Raw genomic sequence first — 13,970 nt, 5'->3', positions numbered from 1 at the left:
GAAATTCAAGGCGTTTTACACCTTTTAAGGTGTACTGGGAACAAAAGGACCATGCCAATAGAAGCTGAAAATCATGAGTCCTGCTTAATTTTTTCTGTCCATGCACTCTGAGAAATTTTTGAAACCTCACTACACTTCCTATCTGCAACCTGCTGTGAGAGAACGACATACACATTTCACTAGGGACCACATGAGCAGCTCTGATATCCAGAGAGATGAGACAAGATGAGAGACAGGCCAGGTGTTTCCAGAGCCTTTCATGCAACAGGAATGGAGGCAGGCAATACAAAATTTCAGATTTTTACCAAAGAGGACAATAGTTTACTTGATGCTGCCCATACTGTCTACTCAAAATGGCTACTCTCAAAAATCATGGTGCTGGCAGCTCTCTTATCCTATCAGATGCTGCAGAGGTGAACATCTGCAGGGCATGTTCATAACATAGCTGAAGTAATGGCATGCAGTTCTCTATCTTCCATGGACAACCCTCCAGGCTGGAGTGAGTCCTAGGAGCATGACAGTCACTGGCACCTCCACTGAAATCTTGTGTTTCAAAGCTGTGAGCACACTCTGCTTACTCTAATCTCATGGTAAATTACAGAGACTGTCCATGACTGCTCTATATGTGGTCAGGAGGTTCTATGAAGATGCTGAATAAAGAAACAGACTCTAGCATGTTCTTTTTACATCTCTTGATTTGTCTTATACTACAAAATTCAAATTATTTGACATAATAATAACATACTATACATAAAATACAGAAGTGGGGGACTGAGACCACAAATTTAATTTGTTCATAAATTTGAAAGTAGAACAAATAATGAAAAATTGTTATGATTAAAAAACTCCTGCAATGTTTTGCAAAAATCAATGCCACAGAATGAAAGGACTCTCTAGAGTGCTACTCCTTCTTTGATGAGTAATAGAAGAAAAAATACCACTAGTTTTAATCAGACTCAGTCTTCTGAAATAGAGATAGAGGCATTTTAAGGTTTTTCCTGAATAGAGATCAGGTCTGTATCCAGTATGTACTTCTTTTCCAGAATTCTTGCAAAGAGAAATATGAGACCATATATGTGAAAGATAAAACTAGATGTCTGAGGAAAAGCCACAGTGCTTGCAACTTTGCATTCTGCTTTGCAAAAATAAGTGGTATCTGTAAGTGAGATATGCACTTTCTTCAAGACATAGAAAATAATTTAAAGTGCTTTTCTGACAGGCTGTAAAAGGTGTATGACTCAATGACTAAACTCTGCCTTTATATTATACTTCAAAATATCACTTTTTCCTCATCGCTGGCCTCAATTCTACTCAGCAAAACAAATAAATGCATGTTTGATTTCAACCTGTGCTCAGACACTTTGCTAGAGCAGTACAGAGCCTTACCTCATGGTAGAATCTGACCTATGCGGTGGCAATATAGGTTCTATTTAAGGCTATATTGCTAAGAGGATACTTTCTATTAAAAAATCTAAGAAATAATGGGTAGAGGTAAGGGTCCTTAGATGACAACCTGGTGTCACTTAAGCCTCATGTCTTCATTCTGCAGCAGTAATGGGCACTGACTTCCCAAAAGAGAATGAACTGGTCTTCAGCCAGTGCTTTTCTCTGATTAAATCTACAGAATGTAGATGAAGCCTGTGCTGCATTTCTGAAATGCTTCCATTACAGGTTGAGTGTATGTAATTTATGAAGTCTCCCACTTTGTCAGCAGGCGAAAACTCAGGAAGGCACAGGAGCCCTGCCTACCCTTTCATTCACATGTACCTGGTCATGCTCTTTCCAACTTCTTTTTTTTTTTTCCAGCGAAGATCCCACATAAATTTCTGGCTGAGGTCCTGCTACAGGTGGGAGAGAAACTCTCCCCTAAAGACATGATCTTCCTGCATTATTCAGTGCAAAAAAAAGTGCCTTTCCCTGTCCAGCTCATAAAGCTCTTGAGCTCCTGCAGTCAGAACTGTGAAAAGAACAAGGTCTTGAAGTCCTTGTTTGCCAGGTCCCATCTGTGGCCAAGTGGTGGCTGTCATGCCAGAGAAGGGTCACAACCTTTGTGACATTACATGCCTCGAAAAATGGGCAGTGTCTTTTGAGCAGAGGAAGTACATTTCCCAGAGGGATACACTATGTCTCATGCCATAAAAGATGGAAGCTGCTGCAGAGCTTTGGCTGTGGAAGTGCTTGTGTTTGCAGCTCTGGATGCCCTCTAGTCCTCAGCTCCCCAGCCAAGGGAGACTTATGAATAAACAATTAAACAATATTGCTGGGGTGAATTTTCCAGGAGTTCCATAAAACACTGTGGTCAGTTGAAAACAAAACAAGGCCCAATCCTTGGCAGCAGATGCTCAGGACTTCAGACCACTGAACTTGAGCTGAGCCAAAATAAATCCCAAGGGGCAACAATAAGTCATCAACCTCCATTCCAAACAATAGTTTCCTTCAGATTATCCACTTCTGTATTGTTAGGGCTTTAGTGTCAAAGTCCTAAAGAAAGCCATCTCTCAGACGAGAGGTCAGAAAAGATTCTACAAAAGTAGTAGACACCTCTTCACCTCTCATAGTGTTCTGGACCACACACTACTGCAAGTTATGGGCATGTCTCCAAAAAGAGGAGAGGAAACTTTGGTGATGCTGCTAGCTACAAACTTCAAAACTTTGCAGCTATTACCTTAAGAAAATAAGTAGTAAATGCCTCCTCTGCAAGCTGTAGAGAGTGTCCCAAGTCAGTATCTTAGGAAAATTGTCTGCTACCCCGTTGCAAATCCTCTGAATATGAAGGCAAAGATAGTCTGTCCACAAACAATTCTGCAAAGGTATGAGTCAGGGAGACTTATATTTGACACTACAGACTACCACAGAGGTTCCATTGATGCAGGAAAGTGCAAAGAAGTGGTTTAAAAACACAGATTGGGCCTCTCTGGGCAGTTTGTGAAACATGGCCATTCAGTTCACTGTAGGCTACAGGGGACCTGAGTGATCAGAGATTAATTGTGATAGGGCAAAAAGCAGGTGAAAGAGTAGAACAAAGCAACTTCCCCATCTAGTTTCAAACATAAGCATCCCTGTTTTTTTCAATTTCAGATTACAAATTCTGCAAATGCTGGTTTGAAGTCTGAGTCTGGAGATACACTCTGAACCATTCTGTAGCTGATATGATTATGCTGGGAAAATTCTAGAGGAGGGACAAGCAAAAGTGCCCAAAAGTCATTGTTTTAAACTATAAATAGCTTCTAATGCAATGCCACAACTTCTGGATGTTTGAGTCTAGAGCTATTGCTAAGCTTTGATACCAAAGCAATTCACTCATTCACTTCAAACAATATGCAACAAGCAGAGTCATTGCTGCTCAAAGATTGTGCTGCCCATCACAACCAGAGACATACCTGTACACCACATGGTTTTAACGCCAACTTTCACATCACAGATTTTTAATGTCTCCACATATTCCCTCACTAGATCTATTGGTTTGAATATACTGTTACACAATATTCATTAAACACGGATAGTTATGTCAAAACAGCCATCCATATGAAATTACAAAATGCTGAAGAAAGAGGCTGCCAAGGATCAAAAACAAAGAGGTGACATAACTGCTTTGTGAAGATCAGAAAAAGCATTTATATATGCATTTATTTTCTTATCAGATGATTGAGTGAATCAGAAACTATATTAAGTTAGTGTCAAAATTAAATATTATATATGATTTTAAAAGATGTAACAAGGTCACATGCACAATGGCAACCTGAATTTCTGGATTTACATAGCATGATTGAGTTAGAATGATACAAAAGTAAAAAGCAGAAAATAAGAAGGAAGTCCTTAGGGCTATTGCAGCAAACCCTGAAGGACTGAAACTTCGTTCTTTCCAGAATGGTGCAGAAATGAGTGTGCTTGATCTCTGATATGTGTGTCATTTTCAGCTTCACGCAAGCTGGGAATATCACAGAGACCTACTGTTTCAATTTATTTCACTCCATCAATTAAAAATATTAATAAAAAAGAAACCAACTATTTTTTATTCTGAATGTAATGAAGACCTGGAGATGTTGAAAATGTTGATGCCATGCCAGAAAGGACCTTATTTCAGCAAAAGGGTCTGGTCAAGACCTGACTTCAAGGTCCTTGGGCCCAAACTTGTGTCTAATATTTATCAAGTGCAAACAGATAACTTCATGGTAGCAGTGCCAAGAGAGGTGAAAAATAACAGGATAAGTTCCTGGTGAAAATGGAAAATGGCTGAAAGTATGTGTGCACGTATCAAATGAATATCTTCTTTTGACTCTTCTCCACCTCTTGCCTAAGGCTAAAATAATTCAATGATCCAACTAACAAGTGGATCCCCACTGTCTTACAGTGACAAAAACCATAGGCATCTTTATTCAGATGGTCTTACTTAAAAGATAAGCCATCCAGGGACAGTTTTTAAAGGCTGTGTTGCAAAATAATCAAACTAATGTATTAAACACCTTAAGAAAATGCAGAACTGGCAAACTTCACTCAGGCACTCACCATATGTTTTCAAAGGCAAACTAAAAAGACACATATCTTCCTTGACAAAAGCCAGCAGCTGTATTGCCACCTGTATGCATTGCAACAAGTCTGCACAAGAATGTCACAGTCAATCTTCTACTTTGCTTTGCACTCTGCTTCTCCTGCACAACACGAAAATGAAACAAAAGGAACAAAGTGAAATTCAGAGATATAAGCAAAGAGTGGCAACATATTGAAACTACATGGACTCTGAAAGGGCAAATAGCCCTATTCCACTGGGCACTCTAACATGGCAAATGGCTCAGGATTTCTATTATTTTATTACAATCAGATCCCATATGAGGGCTGGATCATCTATCCTGAGCGGCTTGCTGCTTCATGCTTTTTAGCCTTTTTTTGTAAAAATGATTTTTTTAATTCCACTTCAGGCTCCTCCTTTTGCTTTTGCTGGTGTAGTTTAGTTTCTGACAGCAAGAGCAAGCATGCTAATGCATGGCATTTAACCATGGTGCAAGCTGGATCTCCACCCAAGAAGCTTGTTGGCAAAATACCAGCTTTCTCAACACATAGATCACACCAATCTGCATAATTTTCCTGCTGATGTGGATGGAGCAGCATCTATGGGGAAAGGAGAGAAGGGAGAAAGCACTACTGTTTCTGAGTTCTTCAGGCCCTGAAGTACTATACAAAGAAAAACTTAACTGACAAAAATAAAAAAACCAAAAAAGCCCCAAAACCAACAATAACAAAAAAAAACCCCAAATGAAACCAAACCAGCAAAATCCATCGTGTTCTCATGTATCCCCATGATTTCCAGGTGCTGATCCATTTAAAGCCCATGAAGACTACAGGGTGATATGTGACCAACTGGGGCTGTGGGAAGTAGCAGGGGCAATGTGAAGCTGACATGTCAGAGGCTCACTTTTCAAGGTTTCTGTGTACAGATGACCCAGACACGGATCATGAGTGACACACAGTGGAGGGGTCTGTGAGCAGAGAGGGGATGCAGCTGGAAAAAAAGCAGAAAAGCATGCAAAACTAGAGAAAAACCACGTTGTGCAGGACCATTGCACAGCCATGCACCCACATAGTGCTCCTGGGCTTTCATGAGAGTAAATAAAGGAGAAGGAAACAGAAAGGGAAGAAACACCAACACATTTCTCAAGACAAATTTTAGCTGAGAAAAAATGATATAGTAAAACAGGCACTTTTCTTTATACCCTATAGTTATATATAAGGCAAGTTGGAGGGAAAAACCTCCCCTTTTATGCTGTCCTAAGAGCACCAAGCACACATTTTCTTCCAAGTTTCATCCCTTGTGCCAAGCTTTGCTCTTAACCTCTCCCTGCCCAAAGTGAGTCTTTCCTTGCCAGCTGAGTCCTTAGTACTCTGCTATGCTAATTCAAGATGGTTACTGGTTAAAAACTCCACCCAGCTGTACAGAGAAAAAAGTGGAAACTAGCTTACCCCCAAACACCTCTTCATGAGGTTTCCACTGAATGTTTTCTAATAACCTGAACTTGTGTGCAGAAAATTTGACTTTCTAATTGTATTACGGGGTTTTTCCTAACTTTGTGAGCCAAGCTATTAAAACTACCATGTTGCCTTATTTTCTGCTCTTCCCTTCTGTGAAAGCAAACAGGTGGTTTTTACTTTACTGCAGAACAGTAAGCACAAACCAGGGTAAATTTAAGAAGTTAGTCAGAGTACAGATACATTTTCCAGGGCCAGGGCAGGTGGTTTTGTCATCTGGAGGAGTGCATCATCTGCTGTTTCTAGTGCCTGGCAGGCACAGGGCCTCACCCATCTTGGCTCTGACTTCTGAATTGCAACTGTCTGAAAACATCCCATCCTTGCTATCTGTCCATGAATCTGAGCCTATTTCTTCTCTTGATGGAAAAAAAAAAAAATCTACTTTTAAAATAACAGGGGGTTTGAGACTGATTCTGCCTTCTTTGATCAGTGTAAGTTGTACTTTACTTGCAGAACATCTCTGAAATCTGTGAATCATGTAATGAGTTCCAGTGAAGCAGAAGCAATGATTATTTGTTGCAAAACAGGGACTTTTGTAACAAAACAGGGACTTTCGTAGACGGAGAAGGGTTAGAAATTAAATATAGATCATAGTTTTCATGGAGACTTTTATAAAAATGGCTTTGAAAAGGTCATTATTAGGTGCTTAATAGATTGCCCTAATGACTGCTAATGAATTTTTAAGGAGTCCAAAGGGTAGTGGGTTACCTCTAGTCTTTATTTATTTCATAGTTGAAATCCTTCATGACATGTTACACATGAAACATTTGAAATCTTGCCTTAACAAATAATAAATATTTTCCAATATAATTTCCATCCAAGATATAACTGGAATTGCTCTGCAGTGCATGATGCCCTTCCTGTCTGATGGGTGGATATTTAGAATACTAAATTTATAGGATAGGTCTATGCTACTAGGATGACTTGCCTTTCCTGTCATCTTCTTCAGGATAAAACTTTATCTTTCAGAAACTGAAGAGTGACTTTGATGGGGTTGTGCTGATTAATAGGAATTGTGGGAGTAACTCTGTAGCAATTTTTCATCAAAAGTAATGGTAGTTATTACCAAATCTGCTAATGATTTCCTATGGTTTTAATTTCAAGGCATGTGACTGCTAGGAGAGATTTGGTATGAGGTAATTTTATTTTTTCCCTTTAGAATCGCTTTGGGAATAATTTTTCATCTTTGCATGTGGTTGTACCACTGCAACGTGATAAAATTCCCATACCAGTTCTTTGCTCAGAAAATTTATTTCTTACTAACAGACCTCTGTGACTAGCCAAAAATTCATCCCAGGACAGTTTCATGGAAAACAGTTGCCAGCTCAAAGAATTTTGATTCATTAACCAGACTGCTGATAGGAACTGGGTTGGGAATAGTCTTTAATGAGCTGTACAAAGTAATGCTGGGACTTTCCCTGTGATTTGAACAGTCTCTGTGTGCATGCAGCCACTCATTTTCTGCCTGTGACTATGCAGTGACCCCATACCTGCCACTCAGACTAGGTGGGACTCTTTGCCTAGGTCAGTTAAATGTTCTTTCAGTCCCACTAAAATCAGTACAATTGGTGGTCATAGATCAATGGGTCTAATAAATGGGAAGATATTTATATTACCATTTATACATCTGTTTTTATTTCTGCTGCTGCATCTTTGTTAATAGCATACAGCTACAGAAGATAAATGCTTATGCGATGCATAAGGGAGAAATTTAATACATAAAAAAAGAAAAAAAAATACCGGGGAAAAAGGGGAAAAAACAGCCAGGAAATGCATATCTATTCTGTGTCTTTCCAAAATCAAACTGCTCCCCAAAGTCCCGACTTTGTTTCCTCCAGCAAGATTATTTCAAGTTGTGGCATCCAGAGTGCATCAGAAAATATCTTGCCTGATTCAAGTCTTCTCTGATGCAAAAGACAGTTTTGTAATTGAATCAGAGTCCTTGGAGGAGTAACCGTCTATTTGTTCGAAAGCATTTTAAAGGGCTTAGCAACAGAGTGAGACAGAATCTCACATGTGACAATCCACATCACTGAGTATGCAGCTGATGAGTTTAACATGCCATTTCTCTGACAGCACAAATTTTCTCTTGCTTTAAGATGCAAGGATAGGCAGAAAAGAGCCTCCCAGACACTTCTTTCTGTAGGGTAGGCTCATTTAGGATAAAAGCCTGTATAATTTTGCAATGTCAAAGCTTTTATTTCTTCCTGCTGAGCAAATCCTGGAAACATATCCTTCAACCCTAACTTAAGGGGTCTAAATTTGCTGCAAAAGTCTTGGTGGTATGCAAGAGTTCTCTGTAAAGTCAGGACTCTGTGGTCTAGGTGACCCAGAAGCATTCAGGAAATAGAATAACTTTGTCCTATATTTATGAAAACATGCAACAGATGTGGGAAACAAGAGGCATATAAGCATATTTTCAGGGAGACAAGTGCAGTTAATTTGTTGAGAGCTGTCATTGGAAGACCACCTTCTGGAGCTGTGTTTCTTCCTAGATTGTGTTAACTGCTTTTGCTCTTCTTACAGCCTTTGGACAAAAGGATTGAATATTCCTGACAAATTGTGCTTGGGACAGTCAGAGCTACAAATGTGAGGTTTTTTCATGAGACTAAGAGTTGAGCTCAAAACAGAGAGATGTTAAAGTTAATGTGAAATGCAAAGTTAAGTGAAATTTTAAATGAAAGTTCTGAAAGATAGAAAATTTGAGCTCATCTTCAGGTTCTGCTCTTGCAGGTAGTATGACACAGAAATAGAAGAAATTTTCTGATGGAAAGTAACCTGAAAGAGTCCTGATCAAAGCAAGTAATCAACAGAGAGTAGAACTGACTGGCAGAGTATAAGTGAATCAGGAAGCACTTGGATGAGAAGCATGGTCAAAGAAAAATGAAGAGATGGAGAGATGAAGAAGGAAGAGCCTTGTGGCAACAAGGCTGAAGCAATCAACATCTCCAGCTGATGGAAAATTAGGAATTCTTAGTTTTTAAGGAAGAGACTTTGCTTCTGCAGTGGTCAAACAAAGTTCTAGCAGCCTGGAGTTAAGTTTAGCAGCCTGGAGTCATTACAAGCAGTGAGATTTTTCCAGACCACCTCTAGACTTCTATAGGAGAAAGGTCCCTTAATACACCCTTTCTTGCAAGAATCCATCCTACAAGAATTTCTACTAATTCCTTGGCCATTATATTGCTGAAATATATATTTTCCAGCTACAGGAAGATACTTGTCAATATGAGCAGACCCAAGAAGTGGGATAGTTTTTTACAGCACATCTTACAATGTCTATGATGCTTTGTGCAGTTTCTTCAGGAACACGTTTTGATTAATTTAAGATCATTTAGAAGATAGACTACATGATTAATCTGCCTGTTCTGGATGCAGAGCTGAGGTATGCAATGTCAGTGGATTTCCATATTCCCATTTCACCACAGAGAGATGGCAGCTGTGGATAAAGAGATCCTTCTGTGCCAGCATACAAAGTTTGATCTGTTTCTCCCAAGGTCCACAGTCATCCTGCAGGGGTGGGATCAATACAGTTCTGTAAAGTGCTTTGAGGCCCTCTGGCATGCAAGAACTTCTTGGTGGAAGATGGTGACATTTTCTACTTGCTTCACCAATGTTTATTTTTTCCTCTGAGGTGTCCCATGATAGATGCCTGCCTGCTTTCCCAGGTCTGCTGGTGGCTCTGATTTCAGTTGGGTTCACAAGCACTTCCTGGCCACTGGTGTTTGGGTTGTGTCAGTATGTGCGTTAAAAGCTATTTCCATCCCATAGTAGTTGATGAATGATACTCTTAACAAACAAATTCTTTGTACTGGTTTTGCTGTTTTCCTCACCTGTAGTGGCATTCTAGCACCAATTTCAGATACAGGGTATTGCCAAATCTTATGGGAAAAGACACCTCTGAAATCATGAGGAAGTTGTTTTAAACAACTGTATGAAAGAAACATTTTCCCGGCTGAAAACTGTGTGCACTGTATTGGAATATCCAAAAGCAGTCGTTCTCAAACTTCTTTGTAGTGACACTACTGCCTGGATCAGAGAGAAATCCTCCATCTATACAGGCTGCACTTTCAGTTTCCATTTCCTCTTTATAGGTCCCACACTTCCCTTTTCCAAAAATTTCTTCCTTCCTACTGTTAACACCTCTCCATACTGTGGATGTTGTCATGACATCCCTTTCCTAGAGCCATCGTTCGGCTAAGTTCCCTCCTTACCACAACAACCATGAGTTCTCATTCACAAAAATAATAGGAAATGCAGTCAGTGCTCCTGACATGTCTGTGCTAAAGTATGATGGATCATTTCTGGAAAGACCTCCAGCAGCCCGTCCTCATTCAACTGCGATATTTCTGTTTACTCTGTCAAGTTTGCTGGTTTTTACTTCAGAGTTTGCTGAAGGCAACTCATTACACAGCTTTGCCTCCTCAGCCCTTCTGCTGCAGCTGGAGATGGGAGTGGCACATTCTGGGATTTGTAAGGGCTGGTGATGTATGGGAACCAGCCTTCTAATTCCTACAAATAATTCTCAGAGGCCAGAAATTCTAGGTTTTTCTAAAGATGATCCATCTTTTTGCCTGAAGCTGTGAGCATTCTTCAGCTGATTAAGATCATCCTTTTTGACCAATAAAGCATAGACCAAAAGTATCCTTGAGACAGTCTCCTATACATTCCCTAAGCTTACCTCTCTCCACACCACCCCATGGCCTCTGTTTATAATAAACATCACAGTATAGTGAGGATTTTCACACGAGGGAGTGAGTCACCCCTCAGCAGATCCAAACCTTTGGAACTGACTCCTGAGAGCTGCTCACCACACCACATGGTCAAACTGAGGTGAGGAAGGAACTTACATGCCATACACTGCATCTGTATTTCTGGTTGTGCTTCTTTTCAGTTTACTTTTGGATGCTGACTTATTTGCTGAAAAATAAATACCTTAAAGAAATTTACTGTGTACCCGTGCAAAATTTATTTTAGGAGGCCATCTGGCTATGTAGCAGATAAAAAACAAGTGAATATCAAACTTAATGGTAAATAGTGTTATCTCAGGTAATTTTAGATTTCTAGTAGACAAACACCTTTGAAAAGCTGAAAAGCAAATACATTTCTATAGTCAAGTTCTATGAACACATTGTTTTAAATGTTTACAATATATAAAAACAACTACAGGAAAAGCAGGTAGTTCTGCTTACTCTGAAACCTACCTTTCATAATATCTACAGTGCCTCCATCTCTTGCCAAGGGTGCCACCATGTTGCTGGGTCTCCAACCCATGCTTGCTTGCTTCCCCAAAGAGGATAAAGTACCAGGGAACAGGCATTATCCCCACTGGATGTTGATCACTACCTGATTTCAGGACTCCAGGTTTTTTTTGACAACCATTCCAGAGTCTGAAAAGTCTCCAAAATGGTTATGCTATGAGTGGCCCACAGCTGCTGGTGGCAGTTTTGGAGGAGATTGTGAAGTAGGGTGGGAATGTTTCTCTGTGCTTGTTTAAAATTCTCAACGGTTGTGATAAATTTAGCAATAATTCTATCTAAAATAATGTGGAAGGGTTTTCTTTGGAAATTTCAGCTTCTGCATAGGTATTATTTCAAACTACAGACTTCATCTTTACCTTTAAAAAAAATCCAAATTATTATGAGGGTAATGATTAGGATAGTAGGAAATTCAGGATCCAGGCCAACACTCACCCAGCTACATGAGTGACCCACACCCATGCTTGTGCCTTCCTCAGTCTGATCACTTGCTGCCACAGAGCTCAGAGTCTTAATACCAGTCATTGGTACAGGGAAAGTTCTCCCTTGTCATGAATACTGGTATGGACTTTGGTCTTTGTTTTTATTTTCATGAGTTTTCATAGATTAGAAAGGCAGGTATAACTCCTGCTTTAAAAGGTATGGTAGAGAGTGCCCAGGTTTTGATCTTGGTGTTTTTTCTGATTGCAACAGGATCATCTGGCATTTCCAGAGAAATGAGACAAGATCATCACCATGTGGGAAATAGTAACACCACTTCCTGTATTTCATCTCAGTAGTTCTGTAAATAGCTTAAAAGATCTGTTTTAGTAGGAATTTAAACTTGTGACAATTGATTTTTCCATGGTATGCCATCTGAAAACAGTGCAAACACGTTAATGATTTTATTGCAGAAGTAGTTCCCACCTGTGCACTGAACATTGCAGCAAATTTGATAAAGAATTTATAAAAAAGAAATGCTATTTTTCTTCCTAAAAAGGGCCACTGGCCTGTCTGAAGAGCATTTGTGTGACCAAATGGACAAATAAGCTAATAAAGTAGACAAGAATTGTGCATTCCAGTCAAACCCCTGGTGTGGTGCCTTCTTTTCTGCTGCCAGGAAGATATCCAAGGACTGAGTGGGTATTGACATGCTGAACATTCTTAACATCCCATACAAATGCTTGGTGCTAGACAATATGGGAAACTCTGTGCTGGCTTCACCCGCTGGAACCATTGGTGAGACTCCTGCTTCCTTCCAAGGCAAGGATATTCCCACCCCAAAGTCCCTGAAATGAGCAAGACTTTCATTGCATCACATTTAGTGTCCTGGGAGAAGGTAGTAGACGTCTGGATTCAATGATATTGCAAAACAACTTAAATGAGAAGGCTTTCATGTGCCCTGAGACCATTAGAATTTCATAATTTCAGTTATGCTAGAAGGAATTTCCTTCCAATAGCACCAACCTTGTCTGTCTGGGATGCCTCATTTACATTCAGTTATGTTTGCACTTGCAGAGGAAAATCCTTTCTGTCTTTTTGTATATTGCTACAGAGAGACAAAGGCACTCTGTCAGGAGGCTTATTTTGGGCAACTCTATTACCTTCCTTCTGAAGTTAATTGTTACTACAAAATTCAGCAGGAGAGTGTCAGGTTGATTGTTTCAGCAAAACAAAGCTGTGGCCATGGCCTTGGCACTGGTGTGGGAAGCAAGGGGAGGAAAGAAATAAGTCCAACTGAACTAAACACAACAGGAAACTGGGGCTGGCAGCTGGATGGCTTGGCCTCCATCCCACAAAGAGTGTGGTGGAAATCAGTCCCAGTGAGCTTGCAGATGGTACACAGAGGGTCAGTTTGACATGGTCACCAGAGCCCTTTTTTCCCCATTTCATCTTAATATTTATGAATGAAAATTCTTGGTTGCCCCTGGAGTATCACAATGCCTGAAAGGACCATAACCCCAGGGGAGAAAACCAGGGAAAATTCAGATAATGTTTTTTCATAGTGATGTGGATTCATGCTCCCATCCAGCAGCCATCTCACCCGCTAGTGAGCTTGATCCTGTAGGTTCCAGCCACGATCCTCCATAATGGATCTCTTGTTAACCTGCTTCTGCTCTAACAAATGCTGCTCTGTGTTTCAGTCATACTTTGGAGTTGAATGTCTCTGCTCCCTGTTTTTCAGGTAAAGCCCATTCCTTTATTTCTCTCCTCCCAAGCACCACAGGCTCCCCTTCAACACCACTCCACAGGCCTACATGGTCCCATTGATTTTCCATAAACTTCCTCAGCAGCTGCAATGGTCTGGGTTTGTTTAAATTATAAACCTGCTGACTAACTCAACTCTTCCAGGTTTTCAGGAAACACAGCCATTTCCTGATGGACTCTACTTCAGCATCCTACTTTTCAGCAGATCCTTTGATGGGTTCCTCATTTACAGGCCTGCAGAAAATCAAGCTTAGCGGCCCATTAGTTTTCTGTCTGTGGTTCAGCAAAGCTTAATCACAAGGAGTTTTTCACCTTTACATTTAATCTATTAATTTAATTTTTTTCTACAATTCTCCTTTTAGTTTATAATCTCGTAACATATATTTTGCTTTCTTCCTTCATTACTACTTTTTGGTGTCCAATTGCTTTCTTATGTAATTCTATCTTTCTTGTCCAAGCTCTCCTCCAAGAATGAGGTAAAAAGATTACCTAACAGCTCACACCCGA

Source organism: Erithacus rubecula (assembly GCF_903797595.1).
Source record: "Erithacus rubecula genome assembly, contig: SUPER_Z_unloc_6, whole genome shotgun sequence".
Classification (NCBI taxonomy): domain Eukaryota; kingdom Metazoa; phylum Chordata; class Aves; order Passeriformes; family Muscicapidae; genus Erithacus; species Erithacus rubecula.
Note: the sequence above shows the minus strand (reverse complement) of the source record.